The sequence below is a fragment of the Corvus cornix genome, chromosome 3 (assembly GCF_000738735.6).
Source record: "Corvus cornix cornix isolate S_Up_H32 chromosome 3, ASM73873v5, whole genome shotgun sequence".
In the NCBI taxonomy this organism is placed as follows: domain Eukaryota; kingdom Metazoa; phylum Chordata; class Aves; order Passeriformes; family Corvidae; genus Corvus; species Corvus cornix.
In genome coordinates, this window is record NC_047056.1 from 77,816,113 (window position 1) to 77,833,557 (window position 17,445).

Below are 17,445 nucleotides of genomic sequence, written 5' to 3' on the forward strand. Positions count from 1 at the left end.
GCCCTACCAGTGTATAAACATGATGAGTCTCCTTACACCCTGTGGGACTTTTTTCGTGTGCTTAACACCATATATGTCTGCAGAACCAGAACCTAAATTGCACTGGTGAGCAAGGCTTTATATGAACATTATTTGGAAAGAGAAAGTGAAGTTTATGAGTCAAAATCTCCACTGGGGTGCTGTTCTGCAGCCACATGTAGCTAGGAAAAGTAGGGGCAAAATGCTATAAGGAACTAAAGGCTTTCCACTTTACTCAAGCGGACTATAGTGCAAAATGCAAACTGGGAAGGATCACATTTTGGAAAAGCGACTATATACTTGCCCTGACATACAAAGAGTTGAACCTAGGTTGACAACATAGTTTTCTGTAGTTTAGCAGACTTTGAAAACGCAGGTAGCCTGATGAAGCTGCTGCAATTTCAGGAGAAGAAATCATTGAGAAAATTTCACTGGAATAGCTCACTCCTCTCTAAAAGATACAGAAAACACAGCATATCATCTGGCTGTAGTGAAAGGGGAAACAGAGGATGAAAATGTACAATGAAAACTGACAAACGCAGAAAAAATAACAAACATGCACGTTAATTACTGAACGTGCTTTTGTTAGCAGTAGGTCACCATCATTCTTTATTGACATTTACTGCAACTGCAATTTCTTTTTCAAGACCACTGACCCAGGAAAATGCAACCCTCTAGTTATCCAACGCCCTTTAATTAGAGATGTCTCCAGAGATAATCTCACTCACGGCCCCTATTGTGAATCATTTATTCTCCAACTTTCCTTTTTATCAGCTGTCTTTCATCTTTATGTGTTTCTGTCCGAGCTCGGCTGAGTAACTCGGGCTTGCAGAATGCGGCTTATTCATTTTCCGGCTCTCCCAACTGCGTTTCACGTCCATTGACATTTGGGGTCTCGCTCAGAAGCACTGGCTGCCGGCACCAGGATAATTTGCAGGAATCACAGCTTTCCACTTGGCGAAAGGAACCATGGCGCCAAGCCTTGGGGTGGGAAAAGGGCTCGGAATCGGGCGCTTTACACACACACACACACACACACACACACACACCCGAGAGGAGGCGAAGAACAATCAGCGCTCCCGCGCCGGGAACACTTGTCGGGGTTTTGTTTTTGTTTTCTGTCCCGGGAGCGCTCATCTCCCCGTGCGGTGTTCGGCACGGCTGACTCATGACTGTTGGGCTCTTGCGGTCGGCACTCTAAGTAGGATGAGGTTTCTCCGGGGGGCGGAGCGCGCAAAATAACGCAGACATCAACACCGAGGCGGCCCCGCCGGCAGCCAGGGGTGACCGGGGTGGGTGTTCTTTGCCCTGCCCGTCACACCCTGCCCCGTGCCTCCCCACCGCCACAGCCGTCGCGGCAGGGCCCCCTCGGGCCGGCCCCGCCGCCATGGCTGCCCCTCGCGGCGGACTACGGCTCCCAGAGCCCCCCGCGGCCGCCGGCGCGAGCCCCGGCGCGGGGTCCGGCGGCACGCGCGCACGCACGCACCCACTCTCCCCCCCCCGCGCGCACACACACACACACACACACACACACACAGAGTGCCGCGGGAGGGAGCGAGCGAGCCCGCTCTGCGCATGCGCCGGCCGCTGGCGGAGGGGCGAGGCGGGCGGAGCGCCGGCGGCGCCGCCGCCGCTATTCGCGGAGCGGCCGTACGCCGCTGCCCGTGCGTAGGGGCCGAGGCGGGCGTAGGCGCGGCGGCGGGCGCTGCGCCGTTGGCGTAGCGTTGTTGTGAATGAAGCGCGCGCGGGGCGGGGAGGGTGACGTCAGCCTGCGAATGTCAACAATGTAGCGATTGAGGGGCGGGGGCGGCGCTGGGCCAGGGCGCGGGAGGCGGCGGCGGGCGGGCGGCAGAGCCGGGCAGCAGCAGCGGCCGCGGCAGCAGCAGCACAGCAGCGCCGCCTTCTCTCCTCCGCCTCCACCGGTCGGGCTGCCACCGCCGCCGGCCCCGGGTGCCGCTCCGGCAGCGACACAGCCGCCGCGGTGCTGCTCCCCCTCCCCCCGCCGCCCGCCTCCCTCCACCCGCCCTCCCTCCGCTGCGGCTTTCTCTCCTCCTCCGGCCCCCCTGCCAGCCCTCCCCTCCTTCCCTCCCTTCCCCCTTTATTTTTCTCCGCAAGACTTTGGCTCTGGAAACAGCTGGTTCAAAGCAATCGCCATGTGATGATCGCCTGGGTCGGGTTTTTTTTTTTTCATTTGGGGGGGGGAGGGTGCAGGTTTCTGACCGCAGAGAAATACTAATAAGAATTTCCGAAACAACAGCAGCAGCAACAACAAGAGCAACCTTCCCCTTCCCCAAACCTCCTCAGCCGTAACAGCCCCCCAGCCCCGGGCCCACTCCACCCCGCCCCATTGCCTCCCCCACCTCCCGCCCAGGCTGCAGCGAGAGGGGCGACCCCCGAAAGTTGCGCGGAGGCGAGGTGAGTGCGCCTGTTCCGCGGCTCGGCAGCCCCGCTGGGGAAGGGGAACGGGCGGGGGGGGCGAAGTTTGGGGGGAGGCTGGCCGGGCGGGGGCAGCGTGGTTTCTCCCCTCCTTCTCCTCCTCCTCCTCCTCCTCCTCTCAGGAACAGCAGCTGTTGCGCGGGGTCAGGCGGGGGGCTGCACCCCCGCCCCCGGAGCTCCGCGGGCTGTGCAGGCGCGCTTAGTGCTTATTCCTTAAAGTGGGAAATACGCACGTTGCGTAACGGGGAGTGTTCGGCGGGCGCCCAAGTGCGCGTGTGTCCGTGCGCGCTCTCCCGCTCCCCTCCGCTCCCCTCCGCGCCGCTCCGCACGGCCGGGAGCCCCGGGCAGCCCCTCCGCCAAGCGCCGGCCCCGCGCCTTGCCCGGCCCCGCCGCGGCCACCTGCAGCCTCCCGGGGCAGGCGGGCAGCGCGTCCCGCCGTGCCTCCCGGTGCCCCTGGTGCCGTCGGTTCGGTTCGGGATGCGAACTCCGGTAACAGTTTCTGGGATCGTTAAGGCGCAGCGTGCGGGCAAGGCAGCGCGCCGCGGAGACGCTGGCTGTCATGAAAGAGGCTAAGTGTGAAACCGTGCCTCTCCTTTTGTGGAGCGGGCTATTTTGGTCATGCAGCGGGTGTCTTGCTTAAATCGCTTCAGTTGCAGTGAGATCATTGTGCCCTTGTTATTGAAGCCCCGGAGGCTCCGGAGTAAACCCCGTGTTTCAGTCTTTAATAATAAACGTGAGGCAGGGACGACGTCTGATTAAAAATACTCCTTAAGATGTTGGAAAGATTGGGAAATTACAGCGTTCCTGTTTGCTCTAGTTGAAGCCGTGTGTCAGTGTTTTCGTGATGAAAGCCCGTTTTCAGAGACTTTGGAACTGTCGCTAAACTTGTGCATATTTTAATTTTTTCTTCTGAGGCTCGAGCTGAAAACAAGTTGGGGTTTTTTTGAGCTGGGAATTGTCTGAGATTCTGCTGTAGCTGGTGGAATGCTCTGCAGTTTGGGGAGGGTGGTGATGCTTGGGTAAATTGACTTTTTCAGGTGTGTAAATACTGAATTTTGAGGTAATTGCTGAGATGAGATGGGTAGAATAAAACGATAAGGTGGTGTATTAGACTTTTGCTGCAACAGCCCCATAGACAACAGCTTTAAACCACTGTTCTAGGAGCTTTACATCTGACAAGTAGAAATAAAATTCCACCTCTCATGTGGGCTTGCTCTTTTAAAAGCCTTGTTGGCTTTTGTGTCCACCCGCTTGCCCCCTGTCACTGGGATCTGGGCAGCTGTGCAGCAAAATGGATCGGCGTCGTGCTTCCCTGCAGTGTACTGAACCTGTGTTTTCAGCATCGCTTTTCGCGTTTGACCCTCCAGCTTCAAAGGCTGTTCTGAAGGTGCTCTGCAAGGAATGGAAGGAAGCCGTGACTAATTGGAAAAGTAGAGAACTGAAAAATCAGGATCATAGGTCTAGTTTTCTTGTTAGTTTCCTCTGTAACGCTGGGCGAACCACTCAAACAGATGTATGCCAGTACACAGCTGTCAAGTGGACAAGAAAGGTCCCTAGTGATTTTGCAGGTAGGGTGGTTCTCAAGATATTTAGGTATCTTTTGTAGAAATGTTCCACAGAAGCAGAGTGTGCATTTCTGGGCAATCCTGGGCAACTCTGCTGGGAAACTTGAGGTTAAACAGCTAAAATTTTTTTGAACTTTTACCATTGTGGAGAGTAGATGGGGAAGATGCAGGCAGCAAATACATGACTAATGCACATGCCGACAGATCCTGAGTTGTTAATCAACAGCAGTTGTTTATGCTGAGGTATCTCACACTGGGAAGCAGTGCTAGGACAGGTATTCCTAGTCTTTTTCTGACCCAGAGGTACATCTGGAACATCTGTTGGTGGTAATGTGCATGCTGGCAGATTGCTCTGGTGATGCAGGTGGGATGCCTTCCTCTCTTTTCCTCTTGCCTTTCAGTCATTCATTTTGCAGCAAAACATTGGCTGTTTGCTCTTCTGTGCTGGGCAGGAAGGAAAGTTAGGCATAAAACCGAGTTTATGAGGAGATTTTGGTAAATCTTTGACATTGTAAAAGTCTTCAGATACTCATTTGAAATAATAAAATCTCACAAATCTCTTTCTACAAGTGCATAATAATAGACAAAGAGACCTGAAAATAAAGCCCTGTAGAGATGATGTGTAGTGTGGAATATGTGGCTGAAGTTGCTTGCCTTTGCTTATTTTAAAACTTTTGTTGCTTGATTTTTCAGTTCTGAAGTGCCATAGCTGTTTTTCTTAATAAGGCTGCAGTATGGTTGCCAATTAGTTATTTTCTTTCATGTTTTCTGAAAAAAAAGGTGTTATGGAAAAAAATCAAGTGTTTTTTTTTCTTTAAGAATAGAAATAGATGTTTTGTCATTTTGTGCCTGTGACGCACACAGGCATACAATGACCCTTCATGGGTAGGGCTTCACATATGCACAGATAAAGAGGAGACCTCTCAGACCATAGTGAAGAGAGGTTTATGGTACTATGCTGAAAAATTATATGTGTAACATTAATATATGTGAAGTAATCTTTTCAGTTGTAATCACATTTTTACGTAATAAACAGTTGGTAAAATTGAATAGCATTTTCTGTGTGACGTGAGGAGTCTCTTGGGGTTTTAATTTAGGTGGTATGAACATGTTTTATACATTCAAATCAAAATGTATGTGCCTTTTTACTCAAAGGAAGACTTTCTCAATGGCTTCTTAGTTTACACTAAGAACATACCTGTAGCGTTGAACAGGTCTGACTTAGATTTGAAGGCATGCATGCTTTTGTCTTTCATCTTCGGGTCTGAATTTTCAGCTCAGCTCATTTTGGGTGTGATAGTTGTATATCATCATTTTCTGAGTTGAGCTGTTAGGGGAAATACACTAATCATTCCATTGATGAGTTGAAGAAAATTCAGATTTAAACTTCACGCTTTCTCTAAATCTGAGTTAGTCCTGCTGCTTTCAGTGTTCCTGTGGACTATAGATGCTTTAAGAGAATGTGTAGAGAGTGTTGTTCTGATACTGCAGTTTTTTATTGATATTTGAGTAGGTGCCCAAATGATTTTGATGTGGTAGATGAATGGGTAGTAGAGTTCTACTCCCAGTAACTCCTGCAGGATTTCCGGAATAGTGCTCAAAGTACTCATTCAGGTTGTTAAAAAAAATGATCATCATTCCTTTAAATTCAGCCAAAAGATACTAACCTTGGCAGCTGTCTGAATATTACATTTATTTGAAGCTTGCATCAAGAAGATGTAAAATGTATGAATATAGCCAGCTGAGTTGCAATGTGCTCTTCTTGCTTTTCAGATAGGCAGAAACATCTTTGTAGTGGATTGAAAAGAGCACTGCATACTATGCCGCTCTTAGACTATGAATTACAATTTTAAAGCAGGCAAGCAAAGGAATGTACACAAATGCCTCTATGACCAGTGATGGACTTGCAGCTTCTAAGTTACTAGAACTAATGATCAAAGAGCAACCACGTGTTCAGAACAGGCAAATAAAAAGGAACAAGGGAATAAGTTCAGGAAAACCCTTATGCTAAAAGTTTACATGTGTGGCAGAACTTTGATCTGTCAAAAATTGGGCTCAGAAGACTCCTCTGCTCGATTGTATTGATCTTTCTGCAGAAGGAGCCACAGCAACAATCTGAAGAACACCACCTGTGCTGCACTGGCATCTCAGCAGATCAAAAGATGGGTCCCGTTTAGCTTGAAAAAGACTGTCTGTAAAAGCTCCTAGTACAGTGGGGGCTGAACTGCAGCTCCTGTGTGGGTGAGGGGGCCGCCAGGCATGCAGCCCCTCTGTGTGTAACCTCTCGGCCCTCCCTGACTTCCGTGTCTGCTCCCCCTTTGCTATTTACACCTGCTGGTAGAAACCTGCCCTCGGAGACGGCTGGGGCATTTCGGATTCAGTGCCTCAAAGGAAATGGAGAAGGAGGAGGTGGTGGTCGCAGGGGCAAGAGGCACGGGGACCTGAGCTATGCCTTTTTCTTCTTTTTAGTTTGAAAGGTGACCTAAGATGGTCAGATCCTCCCAGATTTATTCCTAAGACCTATCATTTGCATACAACTGTCTCTGCTATCTCAACTGAACAAGATGTTTGAAAAGCTATTAGGAACAAAAGACATGGGAATTTCCAGTTCATCCCTAGAAGGTATTGAAATAGAAGCCTGAAGCTTTTTTTTTTTCCCTTTTTGTCTTTTTTTTTCTTTTTTTTTTTTTTCCTTTTTTCCTGAGTGTTGAAAACAATCAGCTGGGCTGTGATGGGTAGATGGGGTTTGGTGCACAGGTTCAAGAGGAGTCTCCCCACTAAGAAAAACAGGAACTGTTTGCTGCCTGTCACCACACAGGGCTTCTGGGCTGTGGAGCAGCAATTTTGTTTTTTGAAAAGAGGAAAAGCAGCTTAAATAAACAAAATGACCCTTGAGACTTAATCACAGCTACTTATTATAGCTGACATTCACTGAGGGTTTTTTTTTCTTTTTTTTTTTTTTTTTTTTTTTCCTTCTTTCTTTACTGATCGCTTTAAAATTTAAACCTGAACTAGGAAAACAGGAACTGTAGGTGTGGAGGTGTTCCTTCACCCCGATTTGCATGCAGGCTGTTTTTTATTTAGTGGGTAGGTGTGTTCGGTGTGTGTGAGAGCAATTGAACATGTCAGCAGTTTCTTACGTGCCGCTCTTGCTGACTCACGTGTCTGGTGCAGCTTGGAGCTACCCTGGCTATAAACTATCCACAATAGGAGGCGCGGGCAGAGACCGGCAGTGCCGAGCCGCTGTTCAAAGGTTATTTTCGGTTCTCCGGTCACTGCTTTGCTGTGGTTTTCTTCCCCAGCAACATCAAAACACACTGTCATTTTGCCAGGCTGCCATTCCTCTAGGTGCAGAGGGTAAAGTGGAAGTTCATTGTGCCGCTGCAGAGGTTGCGCTCCAAGTGCATTCTGGCGCTACTGATGTTCAGCAGGCTAAACCTCTGGGGTTTACTTTTTGTCTTTCTTTCTTTCTTTTTTTTTTTTTTTTTGGTTTACTTTGGGGTTGGTTGGTTGGGGTTTTTTGTGACTGGGATGTTACCAAAAAATCCCCCTGAGTATCTTTCTAAATTTGGGTATGGCAAGTCTAGCCTATGAATTGTGTTTTCCCTTTCCAAATGCAGGCTGTGCTGTGGAGTCTCCTACTCTCCACCCCTTTTTATGGTAGAAATCTTCTTTAAAGCCAGCAAGGAATTCTGATTAAACTTTAAAAAACCTGGTTTACCTGTGTTTAATTTTCAGAATTTTGCTATTTCTTAGTCTGGTTTTTACCTCCTGTGTGGCAGTATCACTGGCTGCTAGCATGAAAGGATTCCTTCATCTGCTCACGCTCTTGTACAACTGCTTCTTTATTTACAGACTCTATTCTGATTACTCATAAGGATCCTAAAATGATAGCTGCTGCTGACTGATGATTTTTAACTGATCTTCTTGTTGTGGGTTGGTTTTTTTTCCTTTCTTCTTTCTTTCTTAGCTGATCACAAAAGCCTTTGCAGAAGTGGAGTGAATTAGCCATCTGCAGTTCAGGATTTACTGTCAGGGAGTTTAGATTTGTAGCTGTCTTTTGTGTATTTTTCTTCTTCTTGTGGAATAGGGTGAAAAATAAGCGGTCTTTGAAAGTGTGATAAATAAAATCAGCTGCTGTAGAGCAGGGTTTAATAACAAGGTGAGTTCTTGTCACTTGTTTTGTTTTTAGTCAACTACTTTGACCAGTAATGAATAGAAAACCACACTGAGAGCTTTATAACACATGAAGAAAATGGGTGTTCTTGGTTTCCGCCAATACAAATGACTCATCAGTATCAGTAGGGTTTCTACTTCTAATAATAAAACTGTGGAAGACCTTTAAAACGTGTGGTTTTGGCCCCTACTCTTAGTGAAAGGTTGGAAAATATTACTTTGAGATTTTTTTTTTTTTTTAAACTTACGGAAGATTTAGTGATTTGCTGTGATCTTGTACCATCCAAAGAAAACCTACTTATACCACTGCTTGCAGTGCGAAAGTCTTCCCCTCTCCTGTCTCCTTCTCAGCATTTTGCATTTCACCGTAGAGTATTGCTTAGCCTCGATGTCAGAGATGCACATCTGGAAAATATAATGTATTTATGTCGAGTGGGGGAAGACTTGGCACACTACCTCTTCTTGCTGAGCTGCTGTTCTCTACCTCTTTTCCAATCTGGTAAAGAGAGGGACAGTAAGACTGCTGAGTGACCTGTATTGCTGTTTCAGCTGGGGGTCAGGGGATCTGGAGAGGAAAGTAAACAGAAAATAGGAGTTGAAACATAACTGACAACGGTAGGATGTGTCTGTCGCTACCTGGAAGGAAGCGCACATCTTCCAGTACTGAAAGTGATACTGAAAAAAGTGCAAATCAGAAAGTGATCTTTTAAATTATTTTATTTCTCTCTCTCTTAAAAAGTAATAGTTTTCAAATCCTTTTATCTTTTTGTAAAGATTCTGCGCTGTGTTCAGTGCAGTGAAGCAACCTCTAGCACATCCTGCTTTTTTTTTTTTTTTTGAAGGTGTGCCTTGTAGAATGCAAGGTTATTTTGTTTCCATGTAAGCAGATCATGCCCTTCATGGTGTTACAGTATATCAAATTTTAATTCTTTTGTTCAAGGTGTAGTACCTTTAATGGTAGTCCAGTCAGTGTCTCCTGATCTGCTGCATTAATATTTGGTGTTGCTATTTGTTTTCAAGTGGCCTGTGTTGTTACAAGGTTTAAAGACTATACATGAGGCAGAGCTAGTATTTTCTTTGCTGTTAGAGTGAAAATTCCCACATTTATGAAGCCTCCATGATTACTTTCTCTGTTGTTGCAATATTTATACTAGTAAGTTATTCCTTGTAAGGATGTGATGGTTCTTTGTTTCTTCTTATTCTGTTCTAAAAGCAGAGTGTGCTTTTTAAAAAATCTGTTCAGGGGCAGATTCTCAAAATCTAGACTCATCCCAGCTCCCTCATTGTCAGCAGGCATCTTTTACCACTAAATATTTAAATATATTTATGTAGTTGGTTTGGGTTGTGCTGAAATACCTTGGATGTGTTTGTCAGTTTCTTGTGTCACCAGACTGTGATGGAGAATCTTTGTCTTGTAGCCTCTTACTGGGAGAGGTACACTGAAAATAGAGGCACAGAAGCCTGTGGAAATAAAACTTTGCAACATGTGGAAATCCAATTGTTTGTTACATGGCAACAATAAGACAGGTTTTATTATTTTCAGATGGATATAGCATAAAAGGCCAAATTCCAACTTAAAGGATTTTAGGGACAATTCTTCTTGAAGTTCACAGAAGAGTAGTTGGTAAAGACTGCAAAATAAGATGTCAGTGGTCATTCAGAGTTCAAGAGGGCATAGGTCCAGCACTCTGATTCTGACTTGTCTTTAGAAAATCATGCCGACAGAAGTGTCGTGAAGGTTGGATCATGGCAAATGAATAATGCGTCTAAACCTCATTGATGTTTTGAGCTCTGCTGACTCTGAAATGGGATTTGTGTCCAAAATCACTGAAGGCTGGACCTGTGAAGGGCAGCTGACAGTGTTGCTGCTGAAATTTGGGACTGTGATTCTGCTCAGCATCTCCTCCTTGCCTTTGCTTGCCCTGGCACCTGTCTCTTCCCACAGTGGGCCAGCCCTGAGAATTAAATTGGCAGGAAATTAGTCAGCCGATGTGTAGGGTTAGTTCTGTGCATGTTAAGTTTGCTGTGGAGTCTGTCAAGAACCTGGATAATGCATCAAATTAAACTACAGCTTGTTAAAAGACTTAGAGCTGGCCATGGGACATCTGGTCCCCAAAGTGCACTGACCATCACTGCACCAGGCCCCATCTCCTGGAGATTGTTCTTGTCTTCCTCCGGCAATGTGTGGCTCTGCAGAAAACCAGTAGCAGCCTGTGCCTAGCCTACCCTATAGCTTGGCAGTAGGAACTTGCTTCCCAGGGCATGACAGGTTTGGGATATATATTTCCATCTTGTGTCTGCAACGGACAATTGAAAAAAAGTTAGAGGAAAGCAGAACTCATTTGATTGAGTCTTCAATGTTAACAAAATGCAGAAGTACTATCTCCTGCAAATGTTCAAATAACTGAAAGAGGGTAGGTTTAAATTAGATATTGGAAAGAAATTCTTTACTGTGAGGATGGTGAGGCACTGGAACAGGTTGCCCAGAGAAGCTGTGGATACCCCAAATCTGGAAGTATTCAAGGCCAAATTGGATGGAACTTAGAGCAACCTGGTCCACTGGAAGGCATCCCTGCCCATGACAGGGGGTTTGGAACTAGATAATCCAGAAGGTCGTTCCAACCCAAACTATTCTGTGATTCTATAACTATTCTAATTCCTACCTGATTCTGGCTTCTGACCTCATGCAACATGGTCATGTCACCGATCTCCCAGATGTGATGAGCTCTTGAGAATTTTAAATCTGTTGCATAGGAGGAGATGAGCAAACCTGGTGACTGTGGAGAATTTTCTGAACCATGTGGCTGCAATCCAAAACCCTTGGGTCTTCTCACAACCTTTTATCACTCTGGGGATGATGGCAAGCAATGCTGAGTAACAAGTTCAGCAGATGACCCGAGTGACTTGAATTTACTCAGGTGAGGGAGGGAGTCTAACTTCATCCTTCAAAACAAGAGGGTGAAATTAGGAGCTGGTAGTGCCTTGTGCCACTGGGTGAGAGTAAGAGGTCCTGCTTGGCCATGTGCTTGTGCTTTGCTGAGCTGATTCAGCCTTTCAACCTAGTACACATCAATTTACCCTGGCTAATTTTCATAGGCAATTTGATGAGTAAGACCACAGGTCCAAAGAGCAGCAGAGCTAATGTGGGAAAGACAGGGGGAGCAGTGGGTGGGCAGGTTGCTGAGGGCAAACACAGATCTCCTAGATTTGCTGTCTGTAGCTTCACTCCACCAGGCTGCTAGAGCTGGATGGCTGTTGTTTGGGAGGGGGACGGCACTGCTGCCCCTTTCCTTTGTTCTTGAGCAGCACCTGGGGTCATTTTCTGCAAAGCTGAATGCTGGTTGTGCATTAGGCAAACTTTTCACCAGAACCTGAGTAGTAAAGATGAAAATGTCAGGAAACTTTGAAGGTCCTTCTTCTTCTGGGAAACCTAAATTCTGCTTCAGGTCAGCTTCAGGTCAGCTTCAGGTATCTGCTGTGCCTGAGGTACTTCTGTGTGTGGAATCTGTACCCTGCCAAGTGCTTGTGACTCAACTCGGCAATTTAACTTCATTTCCAACCCTTAATTTGTTCCTGTGATTTATTAAATGTGTATCAAGGGAAAGTGTGGAGCAGAGTTCTTACAGAAATCCAAATTAAGTGATGGTGTGAAATAATCATGAGGCATGTCAGTAAGCTAACCCCAATGTAAAACTCATGGTAAATTATGAAATCTATGCATAGTTTGTCATAGCTGGAAAATCATGGGCAGTGCGAATTTAAACACTTGCAAGGAAGTTTATTTGTTTGTCTTTTTCCCCTTCTTGGTCCTCTTCATTTGTCTTATTATTAGACTAAAAGTAGAGTCAGTGATTCATTCAGTAATCTCTTTCTTGGACAGTTAGTCATCTGCCAATTTGTGTTAACTTTCCACTTTGTTCAGAAAGTGAGTAATGCTTTATGCACCAACCAGCAAATTCCAAGCTTAAAAAGCTGTGAGTATCACTTAGATCGTCTCCAAACTTTCTCTAGAAATATTTTACTGTTTTCTAAGATCAAAGTGAGGTCTGCCATGTGGTGTTGTACAGCTACAGTCCAGTTGTTTTGTCTAGCCGCAGTTACTAAAGCCAAACACAAGGTTACAAATGCAATGCACAAGTTCTGTTGTACAGCAACCCACATGTTATGTAGTCAGTGTAATGCTTCTAGTTTTTCTTCGCAAATCCTATTTTCAAGGGGTAAATGCTGCCTCCATGGTTCTCTTTCCCTGCCCTGACTGCTGTGGCTTGTTAATTTCTATTGTTTCCTACATCAACAAATTGTGATGCTATCAAGGCTAATTTAGTCAAAATAGCTTGCAAGGAAAGTAGTAATTGGTATTAGCTGCCTGCTACAAATATTTCTGGTGCTTTTCGTGATTAGTTTCGGTAGAGAAAAAATTATTGTGCTGTTGAAGTGTTATCTATATAGAACTTAAAGCTATAAAGTCTTTCTATAGAAGTGAGGTAGATATTTTGATCTCAAAGTGATGCCAGTTATTTCTGAAGATGAACACAGTACTTGATTGAATCACTTGAGAATTTAACTACTTTTTTCTTTCTTATGGAAACTGGAGTAGCATAAAGAGCAACAAGGTCAGTAATGTCACAGGAGAACTTTATAGGACCAAGTCTTTACAGTCTGCTCTAAAATAACATGAAATGGCTGACTACTGCACTCTGCAGCAAAGGAATTTGAAGTGCAGATGACACTTGAGTGCTCTGGAGAGGGTGTGCAGGGGGGTGGGGCAAGGTGGCAGTGGTAAACACGAATGCCAAAAGTGGTTTGCTTGCCCCCCCACTTTTCCTGTCTCCTTCCCCAAGTGCCTGTTTTCCTCCCCCACGATTTGGAGTCCGTTTCTTGCAGTGAAGTTGTCCTCTCTCTGACTGTCCTTTGGTATAGGTGGTTTCAGGGTTTTCCTAGTGCCACAGTTCTGTAAACAAGCAATGCAAAAGCTGGCAGAGAGGACAGAATAGCCTTTGGTTGTAGGGTCTGCAGTGTGATGGGGCCATAGAAGAGCTCTGTTGTGCTCAGCTGTTGTCAAAATAAGACAAACATGATTTGGTCTTGAGGAAAAGATAGAAGAACTTCATTTTCCCAGACTGGATTCCTAGAATCTAATTCCATTCCATGTAAATACTGAAAATATCCTGTAGCTATGTTCTAGTGTGAAGAATAAGGGTTTCTGAAAGGTTTTCCCTTCCAGTCTTAACTTTGCACATCAGCAAGTTTGGATAGTTTGGTTAAGCTTTGGACAAACAGCCATACTGGGGATGCTTATTTGAGTGCCAGCCTTTGGGATTTGCCCGTCCTGGTTACTTGCACATTTCCCAGCATCAGCAGTGTTAATGCACTCCCCACCACACACAGGATGTCGATGCCCACACTAGCATTGCTTGCAGATTTCTGATTTAAACCTTCAGAGGATTGTGAACAAGCTTGTCTGCTTGCTAGTTTTGGGGTGGAGGTGGGGGTGGCGGGGGTGGGCAGGCAAAGAGCAAAAGCTGAGGTCGGTGGTGCAGCTCTCAGTTGAGTTTGGTTCACGCTGTACATGCGTGACTCAAGCAATGCCTGATTCACCGCCTGAAGGTGGCTTGGGATTTGCTTGGTGGTTTTTTGTTTGTTTCTTTAAAGTAGGAGTCCACCCAGAGGTGAGAATTAGTGCCCTTTTGTTGGACTATGAGTAAACCAGAACTGTGAGGAATGTCTTTGCTCCTAGCATTTTGCTCCAGATGTGCAGTGGTCAGTGTTGGTCAACAGACCTGGAGCACAGAACTGATGCTGGAGGAGATGGGCATCTGGCTTTCATGGGACTTTGCAGGGTTTGGGGGATCGCTTAATTGCCAGATTTGGCACTTCAGGTTGCAGGTCACCTGGATGGGGCAGAGGAGACTGCAGGATTTACAGCTGTACTTGGTAACACCTGGCACAGCTGCTTTCTTTGGCTAGTCAGAAATGGTGGGGTGAAGGAGAGATGACTAGGTGCCTGAGATCTTGTATGTGTTGAAACCCAGATAAGGGCAGTGTTGACTGTTGCAAAGCTGAAATTATATTCAGGGCATATTTTTTCTGAGGAAATATATATATATATATATTTATTTGGTATTGTCCCCTGCCCACTTCCCATTTGTTACTTGACTGTAAAGTTCAGGCCATTCCCAGGAAGATGGGCAGCCGGTGCTATCATCCCACACAGAGAGGCGCCCAAGGAGGCGCAGCCAGGCGAGGGATCTCCCGGGTATTTATGGAGGGGTGTCTCCTGCCCCGACTCACTCTGCAGGTGTGCTGTGCAGTCGGTTAGAGAAACCGCGAGTTGAAGGGTTCGCTGGGGTGAAACAGTTTACAAATAGTTTTCAGTGTTTGTTTTTATTTTTAACTCCCTCCCCACCCATGGGTCCCTCCCCCAGTGTATTGGCAAACGTGAAATGGCTCAGAGAGAAGATCGTTGCAGCAGAATAGGAAAAGCACCCCAAGAGTTTCCAGAGGACCTTTGGAAAACAAGTTGCTTTCCCTGCATCTTTTTTCTGCTCCTTTCTTCTTTGGGGTTTACAGGGGTAAAACTTCTTTCTCTGTGGCTGCTGGGTTTTTCAGGGCAGCGGTGATATCACATGATTTCTTTTTTTTTTTTTCTCCTTTAAGACTGACCACTGATGAAAAGATACCTATAGCAGTGTATTTGAAGCTGGTGGATTCAGGGTGCCCTTCTGGCACCTGCAAGGAGAGCCCCCAAACCAGGTGGTGCTGCTCTGGCACCAGTTCCCAGTGTCCCCAGTAGCACGGTCCCCATGGCCAGGCATCTTCTGCAGGCATCTTCTCTCAGGCACTTGGTGTATGTCCTTTTTGCCCTAATTTTAGCTCATCGCGGGGAAGTGATCTCAACCATATAGCCGCATCTGAGCATGAGAGGAAATTTAGACATTTCTCTATTTTATTTTCCTAACCAATGTTCAATTGCTTATGGAAAATTCTGGTCAAAAGGGTAAAATTTCTTTACTGGGTGCTTAATCTCAAAACCACAGCTCCCTGTACCCAGGACACAATAGTGGTAATGCCATGCTTACAGCCTTTTTCCAGCACAATGTAGGTGTGGGTAGGTGTGCGTGCGGGGGAGAAAGGGAAAGGGCACGAATGTGATGGAGGGGGTCCCTTTTGCTCCTTGGGCTGCTTTTCTGGTTTGTTTTTTAAATTAAAAAATGAGAAAGTAATTCCGGCTTGCCCGCAGACGAGGTTAATCATAGCAGAGAGACCCGATGCCAGTACTCCATGCATGTACTTCCCCACATGTGCTGCTGGCTGCGTGCGTACTGTGCGGCTGGCACAGCATAGCTGGAATGTATGTGGGAGCATGTCTGCTTCCTCTGAGGGTGCTACAGGTGGTCGGGAAGGTGGGGGTGGAGGAGGAGATGCTGGAGGCAGGCGAGGTACGACACCCATTTCCTTTGGCGTGTGTTTTGCACTCGAAGCCGCTCCTCGCCGGCAGCCAAGCGGCTGTATGTCGCGCCCGCGGTACTTTGTCTTTGCACTTACTGGAGGTTTATGACTAAGGCTGTGGTTTAATATGCCCTTTTTAGGTATGCGAAGTGTTTAAAATTATCTAGTGTTGCATTTCTTCTTTTTTCTTTTTTTTTTTTTTTCCCCCTCCATGGCATCTTCTGCCTTTAAAAGTTTCCGTAATTTTTATAGGGCAAGCATAACTTCATTTTTAAAAGAGAAAAGAAATTTTTCCTGATTACTCATCAGCTAAGAGTATGCATTTTTGCCTTTCAAAGATCACTTTTTGAGACTAAATAATTTTATGGCTTGTAAGTTTTAAATGCCTAACACAAACTGTTGGAGAGCCTTAAAATGAAATAGAAAGCTTAAATACCTGGAGTCTGTGAGGAAACACTCTCTCTGTAGATGAGTTGCCTTTTTTTTGCAGCCGTACCCGAAGAAGCTTGGTGTTAACAGTTGCAAGTACAGATTTGTTTCCTTTTAATTTTGAAGTCTTTACTTGAGGGCTTGTAATTTTCCTGAACTGTTCAGGTGCCTCTTAATGCCTTGAATATTTGTTGAATGTATTGCATGTGGCTCATATTCCCTTACATTTCAGATGGAATGCTATAGCCCAGCAGGCTACACTGGATAAAATTGCACGTGCTAGGTTGGGAAGGAGGTGGAAATGGAAGGGAGCAGACATACACATGCACACCTTGCTGGTTGTAACATTCTTCTTTCTTAGCAGATTGTGCTGCTTTAGTGCCTGTGATTCCTTTTTTTTATTTTTTTCTTTTTTTTTTCTCTTCATGTCCTGTACTGCCATGGAGCAGGATATAGTTTACGTACTCCTCTTTTTTTATGAAGAAAAATGTGGTTTTCCCATGAAGGTGCCTGGAATATTTGGCATCAGCTTGGTTGACAGGAGCTCCAAATGCTCTGCTCCAGGGGAGCTTGAGCAAGCTGAACTGTCAAATGTAGGTATTAGGTATCAGAGGTGCAGAACAGTCTTTCTGATGTTTGTGCTACATCCTGTCTCCTTGTCAACTGAGGTGGCTACTGAAGGACCCAACAGTATTTCTCTTCTGTGTGTTTGACACTTTAGAAATTGTTGTACACAGCCACGTATGTTGATGCAGAAGCCTTAAGGCTTGATACATGTTTTGAAAGGGTGCAACTGCAGGGAAATCTAATGTTCCACAAAGACGTAGCAAGCTCTGTGAATCGTTACCAAAGTCACACAGAAATAAATTAATTTAATTTGGAAAAAGGTGCTGAAAATCCCATGGCAGTGTGGCTTTAGCTTATCTCCTGCAGAAAGGCTGCAGATTTGGTGTCTTTTGTGTATTATCTCCTTTGGACTTCAGGTTGCCGTTCTTTGTAATCCTACAATCCTCTTGCCAAAATCCATGTATAGATAGGTGTCCCAAATGTCCCTCCTTGAGCACTGCAGGAGCTCCAGAAGCAGCTCAAGTAGAAGGTTCCAGTCCTCTGCCAGAGGATTTTCTGCTCAGTGCTACCTTGCTGATGGTCCTGGGAGCTCAGCAACGCCTGTGGAATTAACCCGACTCAACGCTGCAGGGTGATGGATGGTCCCTGCACCAATGGAACACTCATACCTCTCGGGTAATACAGTCAGTGGGAATGGCTCCTGAATTGCTCATGAGGCAAAGACTGTGATTTAAGGGCTGTTTGCAAAAAGGAACAAGACGAGGGAGGTTGAGTTGAAATAGTCATAAATGTTATGTGCAGCTGC

The 17,445-nt window shown here is 45.9% G+C and overlaps 1 protein-coding gene across 7 annotated transcripts in view; it reads left to right on the forward strand.

Moving 5' to 3' along the window:
- Positions 1-2,053: 2,053 nt before the first annotated feature.
- Positions 2,054-17,445, forward strand: part of BACH2 (BTB domain and CNC homolog 2) — a 187,790-nt gene continuing 172,398 nt past the window's right edge. For 6 of the 7 annotated variants that reach the window (XM_039568570.1, XM_039568571.1, XM_039568568.1 and 3 more), the window contains exon 1: positions 2,054-2,433. The gene's annotated coding sequence lies outside the window, so the exon portion shown is untranslated. The remainder of the gene's footprint in view (positions 2,434-17,445) is intronic. The other variant, XM_039568569.1, reaches the window with a different exon arrangement.